The sequence below is a fragment of the Phalangium opilio genome, unplaced genomic scaffold (genome assembly GCF_054372755.1).
Source record: "Phalangium opilio isolate 3A_F unplaced genomic scaffold, DU_Popi_V2 ptg000209l_1, whole genome shotgun sequence".
Lineage (NCBI taxonomy): Eukaryota > Metazoa > Arthropoda > Arachnida > Opiliones > Phalangiidae > Phalangium > Phalangium opilio.
This window is the reverse complement of record NW_028324217.1, coordinates 9,573,362-9,593,630: the sequence shown is the minus strand read 5'-3', so window position 1 is coordinate 9,593,630 and position 20,269 is coordinate 9,573,362. Positions and strand designations below refer to the sequence as shown.

The 20,269-nt window shown below is 37.5% G+C and overlaps 3 long non-coding RNA genes across 3 annotated transcripts in view; all 3 read left to right on the top strand.

The window, feature by feature from the left end:
- The first annotated feature begins 3,891 nt into the window (after positions 1 to 3,891).
- Positions 3,892 to 20,269, top strand: part of LOC149619025 (uncharacterized) — a 29,982-nt gene continuing 13,604 nt past the window's right edge. Inside the window, exon 1 of the long non-coding RNA XR_016375196.1 lies at positions 3,892 to 4,605. This is a non-coding gene — a long non-coding RNA (uncharacterized LOC149619025). The remainder of the gene's footprint in view (positions 4,606 to 20,269) is intronic.
- LOC149619027 (uncharacterized) lies at positions 6,799 to 7,945 on the top strand. The gene is made up of 2 exons (XR_016375268.1): positions 6,799 to 7,142; positions 7,224 to 7,945. It is a non-coding gene; the product is annotated as an uncharacterized LOC149619027 (long non-coding RNA).
- Positions 12,107 to 12,772, top strand: LOC149619026 (uncharacterized). The gene is made up of 3 exons (XR_016375134.1): positions 12,107 to 12,163; positions 12,565 to 12,632; positions 12,704 to 12,772. It is a non-coding gene; the product is annotated as an uncharacterized LOC149619026 (long non-coding RNA).

Below are 20,269 nucleotides of genomic sequence, written 5' to 3'. Positions count from 1 at the left end.
GTGTAGTCTGCTTAGCCGTCTGTCTTAAAGAAACAGGAGATTCCTGATTTTGTTAATAAATATTCACATACTTTTATTTCGAAACGAAAATCTAGTTTATTGTGAAGCCAAGAAGAAGATGAAAATTATGAATACAAGAATAAAATTTCGAGAAAGATAATAACACCATTTTGAAATCTATGTATAGTGTTAGTCATATACCTTGGCAAAGTAAGGGTTTATTTCAAATTTTACGCAAAGACCTATGAAAATCCTACAATCTAGTCACTGCCTGTCTATTAATGATTGATTATCATCAAAATCTAAAAATACTGCATGAATTATTTCATTGGAAAAGTTTAAAATTACAATGAGTTTGTGAAATTGACAAACTTAAGCAGCCGACGCAATCACTTAAGCAGCCGACGCAATCGCTTAAGCAGCCGACGCAATCGCTTAAGCAGCCGACGCAATCGCTTAAGCAGCCGACGTAATCGCGAGATCAGAGAATGTATTCCTACGCTCTACGCGGCCCAGCCCTATTTTTTAAACTTTGTTTACGGCCGTATAAGTGCGCGGGGACATTGGCGGTACGAGCAGGGCCGGAAATAAGAAAAATTTCTTATGGGACAAGTGTCCAGTGACCCCCTGTTTGAATGAGAAATTTATAGGACATTGTCCACTGAGTTTGCAAAAATAGTGTCGCTTCTCCATAGCCAAGCTATCAAAAATTCGGAAAATTTATTGGTCAAACTGTCCAGTGACCCCCTTAGTTTTTAAAAAAGTTATTGGACATTTTAAAATTTTATTGGACAATGTCCAGTGTCCTGTGCTTATTTCCGGCCCTGGGTACGAGGATGTATCGGGAAAAATTCGCCTTTGTACACTTTCCTCCCGTAGGGAGGTTTCTTATATTACTTTTGGTGATATTGATGATCGAAGAAGTTAAGCAGCATCGAGCGCCGTCAGTACTTGGGAGGGAGATCTCTTAAAGGTAAGGTTAGGTTACGTTAGGTATGGTTAGGTTAGGGTTAGACAATTTCCAAAAATGGAACATATTTTCTGAAATTTAATGAAGAATGCTATTGGTGAACACATATTATTCGCTGCAATATCAAGAAGTTTATGGTAGGATTGCACTTTACGTGACCCACCCAACTAACAATGGTTTCTAGTTAATTGGACCATGAGGAGTCCGAAAAAAATAGTTAAAAAATTATTTGGCCGCCGCAAGTTGGTCAAAAAATTTTTTGAAAATTTTAAAATCCATGCACTTACCGCCATTGAAGCCGCTATCCGCTTAACGCATTCTGCACTCAATCTTGCAAAATAAGCCAGAGGGGACTGTGAAAAGTTGCCGGACTCGCGCCGGAGTTTTATAGCTATGGATTTTTTTAAGCTTACGGAAACATTTATTTCTGATAAAAGGAGGGAAATATAAATGCGAGAAAAACTGAAATGTTTTGGGAAAATCGTTGAATTTTTTGGGAATTCAATAATTGATAACGGTAAATTTTGAAAAAAACCGTCAAATTATTCGGGATTTTTTTTAATTCACTCAACATTATTTTTGGGAAAATGTGTCAAATCCTTGGTAAATATGATTTTTTGTAAAAAAAAAATTTAAATAAAAGGCGTAGAGAAAAAGTGTCAAAATATAGGGAAATTAGCAAATGTCAACGTCAATATTTCAGAAAAGGAGTCTAGTTTTTTTGCAACTATATTTTGGGAAAGGCGACAAATTATTGAGAAAGAACCAAATGTCAACATCAATATTTTGGAAAAGGCGTCAATTTATTTCAACAATATTTCGGAAAAGGCGGCAAATTATTGGGCAGTTAGCAAATGTCAACATCAATATATATGAGGCGTCAATTTATTTCAACTTTATTTTGGAAAAGGCGTCAATTTATTTCAACTATATTTTGGAAAAGGCGTCAATTTATTTCAACTATATTTTGGAAAAGGCGTCAATTTATTTCAACTATATTTTGGAAAAGGCGTCAATTTATTTCAACTATATTTTGGAAAAGGCGTCAATTTATTTCAACTATATTTTGGAAAAGGCGTCAATTTATTTCAACTATATTTTGAAAAATGCGTCAATTTATTTCAACTATATTTTGGATAAGGCGTCAATTTATTTCAACTATATTTTGGAAAAGGCGTCAATTTATTTCAACTATATTTTGGAAAAGGCGTCAATTTATTTCAACTATATTTTGGAAAACGCGTCAATTTATTTCAACTATATTTTGTAAAAGGCGTCAATTTATTTCAACTATATTTTGGAAAAGGCGTCAATTTATTTCAACTATATTTTGGAAAAGGCGTCAATTTATTTCAACTATATTTTGAAAAAGGCGTCAATTTATTTCAACTATATTTTGGAAAAGGCGTCAATTTATTTCAACTATATTTTGGAAAAGGCGTCAATTTATTTCAACTATATTTTGGAAAAGGCGTCAATTTATTTCAACTATATTTTGGAAAAGGCGTCAATTTATTTCAACTATATTTTGGAAAAGGCGTCAATTTATTTCAACTATATTTTGGAAAAGGCGTCAATTTATTTCAACTTTATTTTGGAAAAGGCGTCAATTTATTTCAACTATATTTTGGAAAAGGCGTCAATTTATTTCAACTATATTTTGGTCAATTTATTTCAACTATATTTTGGTCAATTTATTTCAACTATATTTTGGTCAATTTATTTCAACTATATTTTGGTCAATTTATTTCAACTATATTTTGGAAAAGGCGTCAATTTATTTCAACTATATTTTGGTCAATTTATTTCAACTATATTTTGGTCAATTTATTTCAACTATATTTCGGAAAAGGCGTCAATTTATTTCAACTATATTTCGGAAAAGGCGTCAATTTATTTCAACTATATTTCGGAAAAGGCGTCAATTTATTCCAACTATATTTCGGAAAAGGCGTCAATTTATTTCAACTATATTTCGGAAAAGGCGCCAATTTATTTCAACTATATTTTGGAAAAGGCGTCAATTTATTTCAACTATATTTCGGAAAAGGCGCCAATTTATTTCAACTATATTTTGGTCAATTTATTTCAACTATATTTTGGTCAATTTATTTCAACTATATTTTGGTCAATTTATTTCAACTATATTTTGGTCAATTTATTTCAACTATATTTTGGTCAATTTATTTCAACTATATTTTGGTCAATTTATTTCAACTATATTTTGGTCAATTTATTTCAACTATATTTTGGAAAAGGCGTCAATTTATTTCAACATTATTTCGGAAAAGGCGTCAATTTATTTCAACTATATTTCGGAAAAGGCGCCAATTTATTTCAACTATGTTTTGGAAAAGGCGTCAATTTATTTCAACTATATTTTGGAAAAGGCGTCAATTTATTTCAACTATATTTTGGAAAAGGCGTCAATTTATTTCAACTATATTTTGAAAAAGGCGTCAATTTATTTCAATATTTTGGAAAGGCGTCAATTTATTTCAACTATATTTTGGAAAAGGCGTCAATTTATTTCAATATTTTGGAAAAGGCGTCAATTTATTTCAATATTTTGGAAAAGGCGTCTAGTTATTTCAGCAATATTTTGGAAGTCATTGCAACTATATTTTGGAAAGAGTGCCTATTTTTCGGCAATTTGATAAATGTAAACACCTTTTCCAAAATATCGTCCTTTACATTTACCAAATTCGGGAATAATTTGATGCCTTTTCCAAAGTATCGTTTCCAAAGTATCGTCCTTCACATTTATCAAATTCCCGAATAATTTGGCACATTTTTAAAAATATCGTCCCTTACATTTATCAAATTCCCAAATAATTTGACACCTTTTCCAAAATATCGTCATTCACATTTATCAAATTCCCAAATAATTTGACACCTTTTCCAAAATATCGTCATTCACATTTATCAAATTCCCAAATAATTTGACACCTTTTCCAAAATATCGTCATTCACATTTATCAAATTCCCAAATAATTTGACACCTTTTCCAAAATATCATCCTTCACATTTATCAAACACCCAAATAATTTGACACCTTTTCCAAAATAACGTCCTCCAGATTTATCAAATTCAGATTAATTTGACACTTTTTTCCATGATATCGTCCTTCACATTTATCAAATTCCCGAATAATTTGACACCTTTTCCAAAATATTGTCCTTCAGATTTATCAAATTCAAGAATAATTTGACGGCATTTACCAAAATTTACCGTTATCATTTATCGAATTCCCCAAAAATTCAACGATTTTCCCAAAACATAGCAGTTTTTCTCGCATTATATTTCCGTCCTTTTATCAGAAATGAACAGTTTCAGTAAGCTTAAAAAATTCCATAGCTATATCTCCGGCGCGAGTACGTAAATGTTTCCGGCGCGAGTACGTCAATCTTTCACAGTCCCCCCCGGCTTATTTTGCAAGATTGAGTGCAGAATGCGTTAAGCGGATAGCGGCTTCAATGAGGGTAAGTGAGTGGATTTTGAAATTTTCAAAAAAATTTTTAACTAACTTGCGGCGGCCAAATAATTTTTTAACTATTTTTTTCGGACTCCCCACAGTCTAATTAACTAGAAACCATTGTTAGTTGGGTGGGTCACGTAAAGTGCAATCCTACCAAGTTGGTATATTAAGAAAATCCATTTTATTTTTAGGTTAGGTTAGGTTAGGTTAGGTTAGTAATGTTTTATAATTCATTTAACAGTGTTACGCCTTTTCCAAAATATAAATGTTTAGCTTCATTGGCTTCTCAAATAATTTGCCTTTTCCAAAACATTACTGTTAGGTTAGGTTAGGTTTGGTTTGGTTAGGTTAGGTTAGGTGAGGATAGGTTAGTAATATTTTATAATTCATTTAACAATGTTACGCCTTTTTCAAAGTATTGATGTTTAGCTTCATTGGCTTCTCAAATAATTTGCCTTTTCCAAAACATTACTGTTATGTTAGGTTAGCTTAGGTTAGGTTAGGTTAGGTTAGCTTAGGTTAGGTAACAATGAAAATTTTTACAGAAATTTATTGAAGAATGTTATTTGTGAACATACATATTATTTGCTGCAATATCCAGAAGTTTAATAAGAAAATCAATAGAAAAATAGGATTGAAAGGAAAATTCATGATTGGAAAACCGCCCAAATTGCGGTATTCGGTCTAATGGGATTCGGTCGAACGAGACATTCGATCCAATGGGATTCGTCCCAATGGTAGACAATCTTTCGATTCTCTCAGCCTAGGCAGAGGACCCAGGGTAGAGGGTGGAGAATTATAGTAAACAAGTTTTTTTGGCAGTCAATGAATGAACGAAAATAATTTAAGTGGTAAATGCGATTTTTACGTCAGGTTATGACGTCACTAGCGTAAATTAAGCCACGCCAGTTGTTTCCAAGATCATTCCACGCCGATTAGGATTTGACCTTAGCCATTCCAGCCCCTCCATACATTCCTGATTCTACTAATTTTTCGAGGCGGTCCTTTAGGATAGACATGTACAACTTTGAAATGCATTGCGATAGTGCAAAGGGTCTGTAGGACGAGAGTTCTTCTTCGTCTTTATTTCCCCCTTTGTTGATCAGCGGCTCCACGAGGTCGGTATTACATCAGTGTGGTGCAGGTGCACCTCGTTTAAAAGGTCGCGTAATCTCTGCAAGCATAAGTTTATAAGATATAATCCATAAGTATGTCACTATCCATACTTCGTAATGTTAGAGGCTTAATGAGAGCTAGTTCAAGAACGACGTGAGAATTGACTACACTCGGTTTTGCGGTCCATTCTCCTCTTTAGTCTGTACTAAGTCTTTGACAGGGCCTTACTAGGCGTCGCTTTACGAGAATCTATGATGTTTCACCTACGTCACTTCATGACAAGCTCTCATTAACATATCTTATAAACTTATGCTGCAAAGGTAAGTGGGCCCAGGCCTTTTAAAAGTTCATTTGTCATACTGTCTTCATCAGCGGCCTTTCCAGACACCAGATTAGATGTTGAAGTTTTCAATTCGCATAGCAAGATTTTGTCCATTATATTAGCATTTGGCAACAATGCTGCACATCCTGTTTATGTACTTAATATTGTGACAAACAAACGGAGCTGGTTAATTGAATCTGTTTAAAATTTCAATCACTCAAATTGTACCTATTGGCCAAACCCAGTCGCTGATCATGAAAAAAAAGTTCATTAGATCTTCTAAGTGTTGTAATGTCCAATAAATATTTATATTATCTTTCAAGAATTTTGCAACTGAGGGACACGGGACTCTTACGCAAATGGATGGATGAAACTTTGAGACCAATGAAGATCAAACGTCAACTGACCGCCATAACAACTGACGGCGCGTCATATATTTCAATGATAGATTTGAAAAGCACATTTAATTTCGCAATTGGAGGCCTGCTTTTAACCATTATTGTTCTTTTGATTGAATTCTTGTTACGGAAGCGAGTAACTAACGAGAAACGCAAGCTAGTGTTCGTCAAGACTCGAAGATGCGGAATGGATAGAAGGAAACTCCACAGGGCACGAGTCCAACCCTTTGCATTTCGTCGTATCATAGACCACTCCACTTATACCATGCCGCTTCCTTAGAACGGAAATAGTAACGCTTTTCACTGACGAACACTTTTATTACCAAAAGATCCATTACAATGGAACACTAAACGGAATAATTGGGTTTTGTTCTTTGTTGTTGATATAGCTTTTTACAAAACTACTAAAAAATCTAGGGGTTAGTCACTTGAATAAACAAAACCGCAGAAATCGATTACTAGATTTCTAGAATATTAGAAAATTATAAGTAATCCTCTTTGTGGGTATTCAACCATAGATATATTAAAAGGGTAGATACACAATTCAATGGGAGGTCGACGCGGAAGGGGCAACGAGCAGACAGCCGCTATTTTCTGGGGGTAGCCGTATAAAATGCCATCTATCGGGGACAAATTAGCGGCCAAAATTGGAACTATCATAAGGATGAGTGGCACTCTATGTTAACTCCCTATAGGGCATAATAAGTCAAACTCTCGGAGATGCCATTACTCCATTTCCAAATCTACTTCTACATTATGTCCATGACCAAGGCTTAGCTCGCCTTAAATGTTTTTATTACTAATAAATGTATAAAAAAAAGACTCTTACCTTCAGAAAACGGTGGTATTTCCTCGAAAGTAAGTAGAAATACAAGTTCCAAGTGTTTTTTAAAAGATTTTACAGGTGTAAAATTTATAAAATACGTTTTCCGCTCTTAGCTCGTATAAAATGGAGTAATGGCATCTCCGAGGGTTTGACTTATTATGCCCTATAGGGAGTTAACATAGAGTGCCACTCATCCTTATGATAGTTCCAATTTTGGCCGCTAATTTGTCCCCGATAGATGGCGTTTTATACGGCTACCCCCAGAAAATAGCGGCTGTCTGCTCGTTGCCCCTTCCGCGTTTTTTCGTTAAGCCTAAGCCAGCGAAGTGGATCTAGACCCTTTATAGTTTTACTATATCTATGTATTCAACGGTAATCAGAAATCTCCGATAATCATTGGAAATCACAAGAAATCTAGAAAAATCTGTAATGATCACATGATTTACTAGTAATATTTTGTAATCACATAATTTACTAGTAATATTTTGTAATCACATGATTTACTAGTAATATTTTGTAATCACATGATTTACTAGTAATATTTTGTTCGAGGAATTCGAAATAGAAATAATCACTGCGTTCATCGTAATTCATGAAGAATCCAGTGGTAATCAAGGCATCGAAGGTTGTGAATCGAATAAGGATTGGGTTTCTTACATGGGGATCATTATGAAAATGGTTTTAGTTGTGATAATCTGCTGCTGATCTTCGCGCTTTTATACAATATCTTAGCGGTTTTTTTAGACTACAGGCTTGAACGTGTTGCCTACATTTACTTGTGTTTTTTTTTGTAATTACCTCCGCGTCTCAATAAAGCTACTAATTAATTTCTTAATTATCTCAATTACTTTGGCGTTACAATATTAATTCCTACAAATTTCTTACTTAAACTTTGACAGTGCAATTTTAATATAATTTATTCAATTATACTAAACGAACTTCCGAGGATTTTATCAGTGGGTTATTTCCCACAAATTTCTTTTGTAAGCTTTGACAATGCTTTTTTAATTATAGCCTTAATTTATTTATTTAGACTAACCCGACTCGTAATAGTCTCCTTCAATGAGCTTCGAAGATTTTATCGATGCGAGGTGATACTACAGTTTGTCAGTATAGGTCTGTATAAAAAACACCTTGTGGAAGAAAGTTTATGTTAATTTGCCTAGATTTGTTTAGTGCCGAAAATGGGTGCTAATTCATTTCTTAATTGTCTCAATTACTTGGTTCTCTTTATTAATTTCTACAAATTTCTTGTTTAAGCTTTGTCAGTGCAATTTTAATCTAATTTATTCAATTATACTAGGAGTCGCAAGAATTTCATCGGTGGGTTATTTCCCAAAAGATCTTGTTTAAGCTTTGACAATGCATTTTGAATTATAACCTTAATCACACCTTAATTTATTCAATTAGACTAAACGGACTTACAAGGATTTTATCAGTAGGAGGTGATATTACAGTTTGTCAAACACAATAGCGGATAGGCCTATATAAAAAACATTTTGTAGAAATAGGTTTATTTTACTTCATGTAGATTTGACTAGCGCCGATAATGGGTGTTAATTACTTTCTTAATTGTCTCAATGATTTTGTCCTCTTCATTAACGATGTTAATTCCTACAAATTTCTTGTTAAAGCTTTGACAGTGCTATTTTAATTTAATTTATTCAATTAGACTAACTCGGCTCGTAATAGGCTCCATCAATGAGCTTCGAAGGTTTTATCAGAAGGAGGTGATACTTAAGCTTACCCGGCACATTAGCGTATCGCTCTATCTAACTCATGCCTTAAAATAGGTTTCTTTTAATTTGTGTAGATTAAACTAGCGCCGAAAATGTATGCTGTTTTATTTCTTAATTGTCTCTATTACTTTGACCTCTTTATTCAAGATATTAATTTTTACAAATTTATCTTTTAAGCTTTGACAGTGCAAAATTAGTGGTGGCTAATTTTAGAGTGTGTTTGTACATTTTTTTTTTTGCATCCGGAGACCGTATAGCACGCCCACCCTTACAAAAACCTTCTTAAGAGTTCTAAAGGAATTTCTTTGGAACCCTACGGAGCCCTTGGGATCATTTTCTAAAGAAACTATTTCCAAAGACTTCCTTAGAATTTCCTAAAGAATTCTTGAGATAAATTTCCAAAGAATGTCTTGGGATTATTTTCTAAAGAAATTCTTTAGGAATTCTAAAGATAAATTTCCAAAGAATGTCTTGGGATTATTTTCTAAAGAAATTCTTTAGGTATTCTAGAGATAAATTTCCAAAGAATGTCTTGGGATTATTTTCTAAAGAAATTCTTTAGGAATTCTAAAGATAAATTTCCAAAGAATGTCTTGGGATTATTTTCTAAAGAAATTCTTTAGGTATTCTAGAGATAAATTTCCAAAGAATGTCTTGGGATTATTTTCTAAAGAAATTCTTTGGGAATTCTAAAGATAAATTTCCTAAGAAGGTCTAGGGACTATTTTCTAAAGAAATTCTTTAGGAATTCTAGACATAAATTTCCAAAGAATGTCTTGGGATTAATTTCTAACGAAATTCTTTAGGAATTCTAGACATAAATTTCCAAAGAATGTCTTGGGATTCTTTTCTAAAGACATTCTTTAGGAATTCTAGAGATAAATTTCCAAAGAATGTCTTGGGATTATTTTCTAAAGAAATTCTTTAGAAATTCTAGGGATAAATTTCCAAAGAATGTCTTGGGGTTGTTTTCCAAAGAAGTTCTTTAGAAATTCTTGAGATAAATTTCCAAAGAATGTCTAGGGAATATTTTCCAACGAAATTCTTTGGTATTCTAGAGATAAATTTCCAAAGAAGGTGTAAGGTTTATTTTCTAAAGTAAGGAATTCTTGAGATAAATTTCCAAAGAAAGTCCATGGTTTATTTCCAAAAGCAATTCGTTAGGAATTATTGAGATAAAGGTCCAATGAAGCTCTAGGGTTGGTTTTCCAAAGAAGATCTAGGGTTTATCTTCCAACGAAATTCGTTTGGAATTCAAGAGATTAATTTCCAAAGAAGGTTTATTTTCCAACGAAATTTGTTAAGAATTTTAGAGATGAATTTCAAAGGGCCAGATATATTGCAATTATGCTTTACATATAATTATCTCAAAATATTTTTACCCAAATTGTTTAGCTAAAGTTTTCCTAGATAGACATTAACTTGATGGTTAAAAAAATTAAAAACGTTTCACGAAGGCCTGTCCCGTAGCTAAGGCTAGGCAAGCGCTGAAATGAAATGTTATATTTACCTATTTTTTTATTATTATTTTTTTTGCCTTCAATAATCCGTGAGGTGTTTATGTAAAGGATAAAATAGATTAAAAGTAAAATAAGAGTAATTAAAATCGTTATGTTTAGATTTACAGGGAATCTAAGCTGTCAGTCGGAATTTTTGCTTAATTCTCTTTTGGCATGTTTTATCTTTATTTCGAGCGTAATTAGAGTCCAAAATAAATATTTTTTTAAAAAACATTGTAGAGAAAATTAGGTTAAACGCGTTTCTGATACTCGAAAAACTCTCAGTGAATATACATTATTAAATTTAACAACGACGTCTGTATCTACTGCTTGGCCGTTAAAGCCTCCAAAACCCACTTAGTACCCCATAAAATTGCACTAGGTTTAAAACTTTCTGCCGTTTACGGATGTTTATAAGTCGATTAAATGTCTGACTTTTAAAGCAATTTCACTCGGCGTGCGAGAACTTCCCTCTCTATAAGGGGTGTAGTTCAGCATATAAGAACTACACTTCCTGTATTGGGATATGGTTCTGCATGTAAGAACTATCCTCGTTTCAAGTGCCTAAATTAATTTACCCACTTCTCTATATATTTCCCAAGAAACTTCCGTAGACATTTCCTAAGTAAATTCCAAAGACATTTCCCAAGAACATTCCAAAGATATTTCCAAAGATATTTCCCAAGAAAATTCCAAAGATATTTCCCAAGAAAATTCCAAAGATATTTCCCAAGAAGATTCCAAAGATATTTCCCAAGAAAATTCCAAAGATATTTCCCTAGAAAATTCCAAAGATATTTCCCAAGAAAATTCCAAAGATATTTCCCAAGAAAATTCCAGAGATATTTCCCAAGAACATTCCAAAGTTATTTCCCAAGAACATTCCAAAGTTATTTCCCAAGAAAATTCAAGAGTTATTTCCCAAGAAAATTCCAAAGTTATTTCCCAAGAAAATTCCAAAGTTATTTCCCAAGAAAATTCCAAAGATATTTCCAAAGTAATTTCCAAAGAAAAAGAGGCCAATATTCCCCAATTTCCTAAAGAACGCCTTAAGGATTTCCAATGAAATTTCCCAATGAATTTTCTTAAGAGTTCTTAAGAAGATTTTTGTAAGGGCACAAACAAAGCTTTTAATTTTTATATTAAGCTTAGTATAAAAGCTCGGTGTTTCGGATAGAGGAATATCATTTACTATTACTATCGCTCCATAATGCCGCTTTTAAACAACGATCGCTTGCCAGCCTTGGACTTTATCAGAATACACCCGTGCCTTTTTATCCCTACACGGGCAACCCCGGAGTCGGCGCGGTTGGATGTCCTCATCCCGCCGCGCAGTATGAAAATACTTTCGACCGGGGTTGCCGTAATGCTGCCTCCCTCTAGCTACGGCCGACAATTCGGCCGTAATAAGCTACGGCCGAAAATTCACGGCCGTAGCAGCCTGACGGCGCAAGGAGTCCTTGTCGCCGAAGGCACCATCGGTATGTATTTTTTTATATTTCTAAAAAACCTTTTTAAGCATGTTGGGTTTATCTTTAATAGACGCGGACTACCGGGGTCCAATTAAAATAGTAATATTTTAAGGAGAGGCGATAGGGTCGCCCAATTAATCGTCACACCGGTTCTCTTAATGAGACAGGTAGAAGTGGCGGTAATTAATTTATTTTTTCTAATTTTCGTAATTTTGATGCGTGTAATATATTTTTTAGCCACATAGTAGTATACGATGAGGCTCTTAGTTTTTTAATTTGTTTTTTAGGCCCTCACCCCTACTATCCGCGGTACCGATGGATTTGGATCCACCGGTATTTAAATGTAAATACTGTAATATATTTTGTTTTTTACTTTATTTTTATTATGTTTTCTTTATTATTTTATTTTTATTATATTTTCTTTATTATTTTATTTTTATTATATTTTCTTTATTATTTTATTTTTATTATATTTTCTTTATTATTTTATTTTTATTATATTTTCTTTATTATTTTATTTTTATTATATTTTCTTTATTATTTTATTTTTATTATATTTTCTTTATTATTTTATTTTTATTATATTTTCTTTATTATTTTATTTTTATTATATTTTCTTTATTATTTTATTTTTATTATATTTTCTTTATTATTTTACTTTTATTATATTTTCTTTATTATTTTACTTTTATTATATTATATTTATTATTATTATATTATATATTAGCTATGATTCCTTATTAGACACTTTACGTTTGAAGAAATTAGAAAGCATCTGGAAGATATCCGATGTGAAATTTGTGGCTAAATTGGTACGTGGAGATTACTACTCACCCATTTTACTATCGAAACTGGCTTTCACTGTCCCTTCAAATCTACGTAGGTCTACTACGTTTTATCCCTCAAAGTTTCCGCTCAACCCTATCTTACGTATGCAAAGGACATGCAATCTATTTCAGGAGAAATTTGACATTTACTGTACAGATTTAAAACTCTTAAAAGCAATCTAACTTTAATACTTAAATAATTAATTGGATTTTACAATTTCTCTACATAATTAAGCTGTGTATTTTAGAACGATAACACCTACCAATTCGTAACGATTATAAAATATGATTTATTATGGATTTTGTGACAAATGTGTATAATCTCGTGAGCTTCTTGTAGCTTTTTTTATGCACATTAAAAATGTATTTCATTTCATGTCATTTCATATTATATTTTATTTTCTTATTGGATCTTTCCTATTTTAGAGGCCGCCTTCGATAGTGGGATTTTTTTTTAGTAGGATAGTAGTATTTTTCCTAGAACCGAAAAGCTAAACCGATGAGGGAGATAATACTATGAATAACTAAATTCTGACTAAAACGCTTTCATATGGTTTTACTCTATATATAATTTATGATTATTATTAGTGATTAATGCTATATTTATAGCAAGGTTCCGTCTTGAGGGAACGAAATCCCCTATCGCTAAGGCAGTTCTTACATGCAGAACTATACCCGTTTAAGTGAGGGTAGTTCTCGCATGCAGTGTAAAACTGCATACCGAGTCGGCCATTTGATCGACTTAAACGCGGTATGAAACTGCATTTAAAAGTCAGTCGTATGACCAATTAAAAACTTCTGGAAAAGGCAGAAAGTTTGTATAATGTATGGGGTATTAAATCGGTTTTGGAGGCCATAATATTCAAGCAGTAGATACATACGTTTTTGTGAAATTTAATAATCGCTTTTCAATAAGAGGTTTTCAAGCACCAGAACCGCATTTAACCTTATCTTCTCTATAATATTTCCAAAAAATAAAATCCATTTGAACTCTAAATGCGCTCAAAATAGATAGACTGGCCTCTCAAGTAGGCCACTACTGACGCCTAGTTGAGCGGAAAGTGTAATAGTCCATGGTTCCATTTTGCTTGTTTATTCTCTACTGGCCTCTCAAGTAGGCAACTACAGACGCCTAATTGAGAGGCCAGTGTAATAGTCCATGGTTCCATTTTGCTTGTTTATTCTCTACTGGCCTCTCAAGTAGGCCACTACTGACGCCTAGTTGAGCGGCCAGTGTAATAGTCCATGGTTCCATTTTGCTTGTTTATTCTCTACTGGCCTCTCAAGTAGGCCACTACTGACGCCTAGTTGAGCGGCCAGTGTAATAGTCCATGGTTCCATTTTGCTTGTTTATTCTCTACTGGCTTCTCAAGTAGGCAACTACAGACGCCTAATTGAGAGGCCAGTGTAATAGTCCATGGTTCCATTTTGCTTGTTTATTCTCTACTGGCCTCTCAAGTAGGCCACTACTGACGCCTAGTTGAGCGGCCAGTGTAATAGTCCATGGTTCCATTTTGCTTGTTTATTCTCTACTGGCCTCTCAAGTCGGCCACTACTGACGCCTGGTTGAGCGGCCAGTGAAATAGTCCATGGTTCCATTTTCTTTGTTTATTCTCTACTGGCCTCTCAAGTAGGCAACTACGGACGCCTAGTTGAGCGGCCAGTGTAATAGTCCATGGTTCCATTTTGCTTGTTTATTCTCTACTGGCCTCTCAAGTAGGCAACTACGGACGCCTAGTTGAGCGGCCAGTGTAATAGTCCATGGTTCCATTTTGCTTGTTTATTCTCTACTGGCCTCTCAAGTAGGCCACTACAGACGCCTGGTTGAGCGGCCAGTGAAATAGTCCATGGTTCCATTTTCTTTGTTTATTCTCTACTGGCCTCTCAAGTAGGCAACTACAGACGCCTAATTGAGAGGCCAGTGTAATAGTCCATGGTTCCATTTTGCTTGTTTATTCTCTACTGGCCACTCAAGTAGGCCACTACAGACGCCTAGTTGAGCGGCCAGTGTAATAGTCCATGGTTCCATTTTGCTTGTTTATTCTCTACTGGCCTCTCAAGTAGGCCACTACTGACGCCTAGTTGAGCGGCCAGTGTAATAGTCCATGGTTCCATTTTGCTTGTTTATTCTCTACTGGCCTCTCAAGTAGGCCATTACAGACGCCTGGTTGAGCGGCCAGTGAAATAGTCCATGGTTCCATTTTCTTTGTTTATTCTCTACTGGCCTCTCAAGTAGGCAACTACAGACGCCTAATTGAGAGGCCAGTGTAATAGTCCATGGTTCCATTTTGCTTGTTTATTCTCTACTGGCCACTCAAGTAGGCCACTACAGACGCCTAGTTGAGCGGCCAGTGTAATAGTCCATGGTTCCATTTTGCTTGTTTATTCTCTACTGGCCTCTCAAGTAGGCCACTACTGACGCCTAGTTGAGCGGCCAGTGTAATAGTCCATGGTTCCATTTTGCTTGTTTATTCTCTACTGGCCTCTCAAGTAGGCAACTACGGACGCCTAGTTGAGCGGCCAGTGTAATAGTCCATGGTTCCATTTTGCTTGTTTATTCTCTACTGGCCTCTCAAGTAGGCAACTACGGACGCCTAGTTGAGCGGTCAGTGTAATAGTCCATGGTTCCATTTTGCTTGTTTATTCTCTACTGGCCTCTCAAGTAGGCAACTACGGACGCCTAGTTGAGCGGTCAGTGTAATAGTCCATGGTTCCATTTTGCTTGTTTATTCTCTACTGGCCTCTCAAGTAGGCCATTACAGACGCCTGGTTGAGCGGCCAGTGTAATTGTCCATGGTTCCATTTTGCTTGTTTATTCTCTACTGGCCTCTCAAGTAGGCCACTACTGACGCCTAGTTGAGCGGCCAGTGTAATTGTCCATGGTTCCATTTTGCTTGTTTATTCTCTACTGGCCTCTCAAGTAGGCCACTACTGACGCCTAGTTGAGCGGCCAGTGTAATAGTCCATGGCTCCATTTTGCTTGTTTATTCTCTACTGGCCTCTCAAGTAGGCAACTACAGACGCCTAATTGAGAGGCCAGTGTAATTGTCAATGGTTCCATTTTGCTTGTTTATTCTCTACTGGCCTCTCAAGTAGGCCACTACTGACGCCTAGTTGAGCGGCCAGTGTAATAGTCCATGGTTCCATTTTGCTTGTTTATTCTCTACTGGCCTCTCAAGTAGGCCACTACAGACGCCTGGTTGAGCGGCCAGTGTAATTGTCCATGGTTCCATTTTGCTTGTTTATTCTCTACTGGCCTCTCAAGTAGGCCACTACTGACGCCTAGTTGAGCGGCCAGTGTAATAGTCCATGGCTCCATTTTGCTTGTTTATTCTCTACTGGCCCCTAAAGTAGGCAACTACAGACGCCTAATTGAGAGGCCAGTGTAATAGTCCATGGTTCCATTTTGCTTGTTTATTCTCTACTGGCCACTCAAGTAGGCCACTACAGACGCCTAGTTGAGCGGCCAGTGTAATAGTCCATGGTTCCATTTTGCTTGTTTATTCTCTACTGGCCTCTCAAGTAGGCCACAACTGACGCCTAGTTGAGCGGCCAGTGTAATAGTCCATGGTTCCATTTTGCTTGTTTATTCTCTACTGGCCTCTCAAGTAGGCAACTACGGACGCCTAGTTGAGCGGCCAGTGTAATAGTCCATGGTTCCATTTTGCTTGTTTATTCTCTACTGGCCTCTCAAGTAGGCAACTACGGACGCCTAGTTGAGCGGTCAGTGTAATAGTCCATGGTTCCATTTTGCTTGTTTATTCTCTACTGGCCTCTCAAGTAGGCCATTACAGACGCCTGGTTGAGCGGCCAGTGTAATTGTCCATGGTTCCATTTTGCTTGTTTATTCTCTACTGGCCTCTCAAGTAGGCCACTACTGACGCCTAGTTGAGCGGCCAGTGTAATTGCCCATGGTTCCATTTTGCTTGTTTATTCTCTACTGGCCTCTCAAGTAGGCCACTACTGACGCCTAGTTGAGCGGCCAGTGTAATAGTCCATGGCTCCATTTTGCTTGTTTATTCTCTACTGGCCTCTCAAGTAGGCAACTACAGACGCCTAATTGAGAGGCCAGTGTAATAGTCCATGGTTCCATTTTGCTTGTTTCTTCTCTACTGGCCTCTCAAGTAGGCCACTACTGACGCCTAGTTGAGCGGCCAGTGTAATAGTCCATGGTTCCATTTTGCTTGTTTATTCTCTACTGGCCTCTCAAGTCGGCCACTACTGACGCCTAGTTGAGCGGCCAGTGTAATAGTCCATGGTTCCATTTTGCTTGTTTATTCTCTACTGGCCTCTCACGTAGGCAACTACGGACGCCTAGTTGAGCGGCCAGTGTAATAGTCCATGGTTCCATTTTGCTTGTTTATTCTCTACTGGCCTCTCAAGTAGGCCACTACAGACGCCTAGTTGAGCGGCCAGTGTAATAGTCCATGGTTTCATTTTGCTTGTTTATTCTCTACTGGCGTCTCAAGTAGGCCACTACTGACGCCTAGTTGAGCGGCCAGTGTAATAGTCCATGGTTCCATTTTGCTTGTTTATTCTCTACTGGCCTCTCAAGTAGGCAACTACGGACGCCTAGTTGAGCGGCCAGTGTAATAGTCCATGGTTCCATTTTGCTTGTTTATTCTCTACTGGCCTCTCAAGTAGGCCACTACTGACGCCTAGTTGAGCGGCCAGTGTAATAGTCCATGGTTCCATTTTGCTTGTTTATTCTCTACTGGCCTCTCAAGTAGGCCACTACAGACGCCTGGTTGAGCGGCCAGTGAAATAGTCCATGGTTCCATTTTCTTTGTTTATTCTCTACTGGCCTCTCAAGTAGGCAACTACACACGCCTAATTGAGAGGCCAGTGTAATAGTCCATGGTTCCATTTTGCTTGTTTATTCTCTACTGGCCTCTCAAGTCGGCCACTACTGACGCCTAGTTGAGCGGACAGTGTAATAGTCCATGGTTCCATTTTGCTTGTTTATTCTCTACTGGCCTCTCAAGTAGGCAACTACGGACGCCTAGTTGAGCGGCCAGTGTAATAGTCCATGGTTCCATTTTGCTTGTTTATTCTCTACTGGCCTCTCAAGTAGGCAACTACGGACGCCTAGTTGAGCGGCCAGTGTAATAGTCCATGGTTCCATTTTGCTTGTTTATTCTCTACTGGCCTCTCAAGTAGGCCACTACAGACGCCTAGTTGAGCGGCCAGTGTAATAGTCCATGGTTCCATTTTGCTTGTTTATTCTCTACTGGCCTCTCAAGTAGGCAACTACAGACGCCTAATTGAGAGGCCAGGGTAATAGTCCATGGTTCCATTTTGCTTGTTTATTCTCTACTGGCCACTCAAGTAGGCCACTACAGACGCCTAGTTGAGCGGCCAGTGTAATAGTCCATGGTTCCATTTTGCTTGTTTATTCTCTACTGGCCTCTCAAGTAGGCCACTACTGACGCCTAGTTGAGCGGCCAGTGTAATAGTCCATGGTTCCATTTTGCTTGTTTATTCTCTACTGGCCTCTCAAGTAGGCAACTACGGACGCCTAGTTGAGCGGCCAGTGTAATAGTCCATGGTTCCATTTTTCTTGTTTATTCTCTACTGGCCTCTCAAGTAGGCCACTACAGACGCCTGGTTGAGCGGCCAGTGAAATAGTCCATGGTTCCATTTTCTTTGTTTATTCTCTACTGGCCTCTCAAGTAGGCAACTACAGACGCCTAGTTGAGCGGCCAGTGTAATAGTCCATGGTTCCATTTTGCTTGTTTATTCTCTACTGGCCTCTCAAGTAGGCAACTACGGACGCCTAGTTGAGCGGCCAGTGTAATAGTCCATGGTTCCATTTTGCTTGTTTATTCTCTACTGGCCTCTCAAGTAGGCCACTACTGACGCCTAGTTGAGCGGCCAGTGTAATAGTCCATGGTTCCATTTTGCTTGTTTATTCTCTACTGGCCTCTCAAGTCGGCCACTACTGACGCCTAGTTGAGCGGCCAGTGTAATAGTCCATGGTTCCATTTTGCTTGTTTATTCTCTACTGGCCTCTCAAGTAGGCCACTACTGACGCCTAGTTGAGCGGCCAGTGTAATAGTCCATGGTTCCATTTTGCTTGTTTATTCTCTACTGGCCTCTCAAGTCGGCCACTACAGACGCCTAGTTGAGCGGCCAGTGTAATAGTCCATGGTTCCATTTTGCTTGTTTATTCTCTACTGGCCTCTCAAGTAGGCAACTACGGACGCCTAGTTGAGCGGCCAGTGTAATAGTCCATGGTTCCATTTTGCTTGTTTATTCTCTACTGGCCTCTCAAGTAGGCAACTACGGACGCCTAGTTGAGCGGCCAGTGTAATAGTCCATGGTTCAATTTTGCTTGTTTATTCTCTACTGGCCTCTCAAGTAGGCCACTACAGACGCCTGGTTGAGCGGCCAGTGAAATAGTCCATGGTTCCATTTTCTTTGTTTATTCTCTACTGGCCTCTCAAGTAGGCAACTACAGACGCCTAATTGAGAGGCCAGTGTAATAGTCCATGGTTCCATTTTGCTTGTTTATTCTCTACTGGCCACTCAAGTAGGCCACTACTGACGCCTAGTTGAGCGGCCAGTGTAATAGTCCATGGTTCCATTTTGCTTGTTTATTCTCTACTGGCCTCTCAAGTAGGCAACTACGGACGCCTAGTTGAGCGGCCAGTGTAATAGTCCATGGTTCCATTTTGCTTGTTTATTCTCTACTGGCCTCTCAAGTAGGCAACTACGGACGCCTAGTTGAGCGGCCAGTGTAATAGTCCATGGTTCCATTTTGCTTGTTTATTCTCTACTGGCCTCTCAAGTAGGCCACTACTGACGCCTAGTTGAGCGGCCAGTGTAATAGTCCATGGTTCCATTTTGCTTGTTTATTCTCTACTGGCCTCTCAAGTCGGCCACTACTGACGCCTAGTTGAGCGGCCAGTGTAATAGTCCATGGTTCCGTTTTGCTTGTTTATTCTCTACTGGCCTCTCAAGTAGGCAACTACGGACGCCTAGTTGAGCGGCCAGTGTAATAGTCCATGGTTCCATTTTGCTTGTTTATTCTCTACTGGCCTCTCAAGTAGGCAACTACGGACGCCTAGTTGAGCGGCCAGTGTAATAGTCCATGGTTCCATTTTGCTTGTTTATTCTCTACTGGCCTCTCAAGTAGGCCACTACAGACGCCTGGTTGAGCGGCCAGTGAAATAGTCCATGGTTCCATTTTCTTTGTTTATTCTCTACTGGCCTCTCAAGTAGGCAACTACAGACGCCTAATTGAGAGGCCAGTGTAATAGTCCATGGTTCCATTTTGCTTGTTTATTCTCTACTGGCCACTCAAGTAGGCCACTACTGACGCCTAGTTGAGCGGCCAGTGTAATAGTCCATGGTTCCATTTTGCTTGTTTATTCTCTACTGGCCTCTCAAGTCGGCCACTACTGACGCCTAGTTGAGCGGCCAGTGTAATAGTCCATGGTTCCATTTTGCTTGTTTATTCTCTACTGGCCTCTCAAGTAGGCAACTACGGACGCCTAGTTGAGCGGCCAGTGTAATAGTCCATGGTTCCATTTTGCTTGTTTATTCTCTACTGGCCTCTCAAGTAGGCCACTACAGACGCCTAGTTGAGCGGCCAGTGAAATAGTCCATGGTTCCATTTT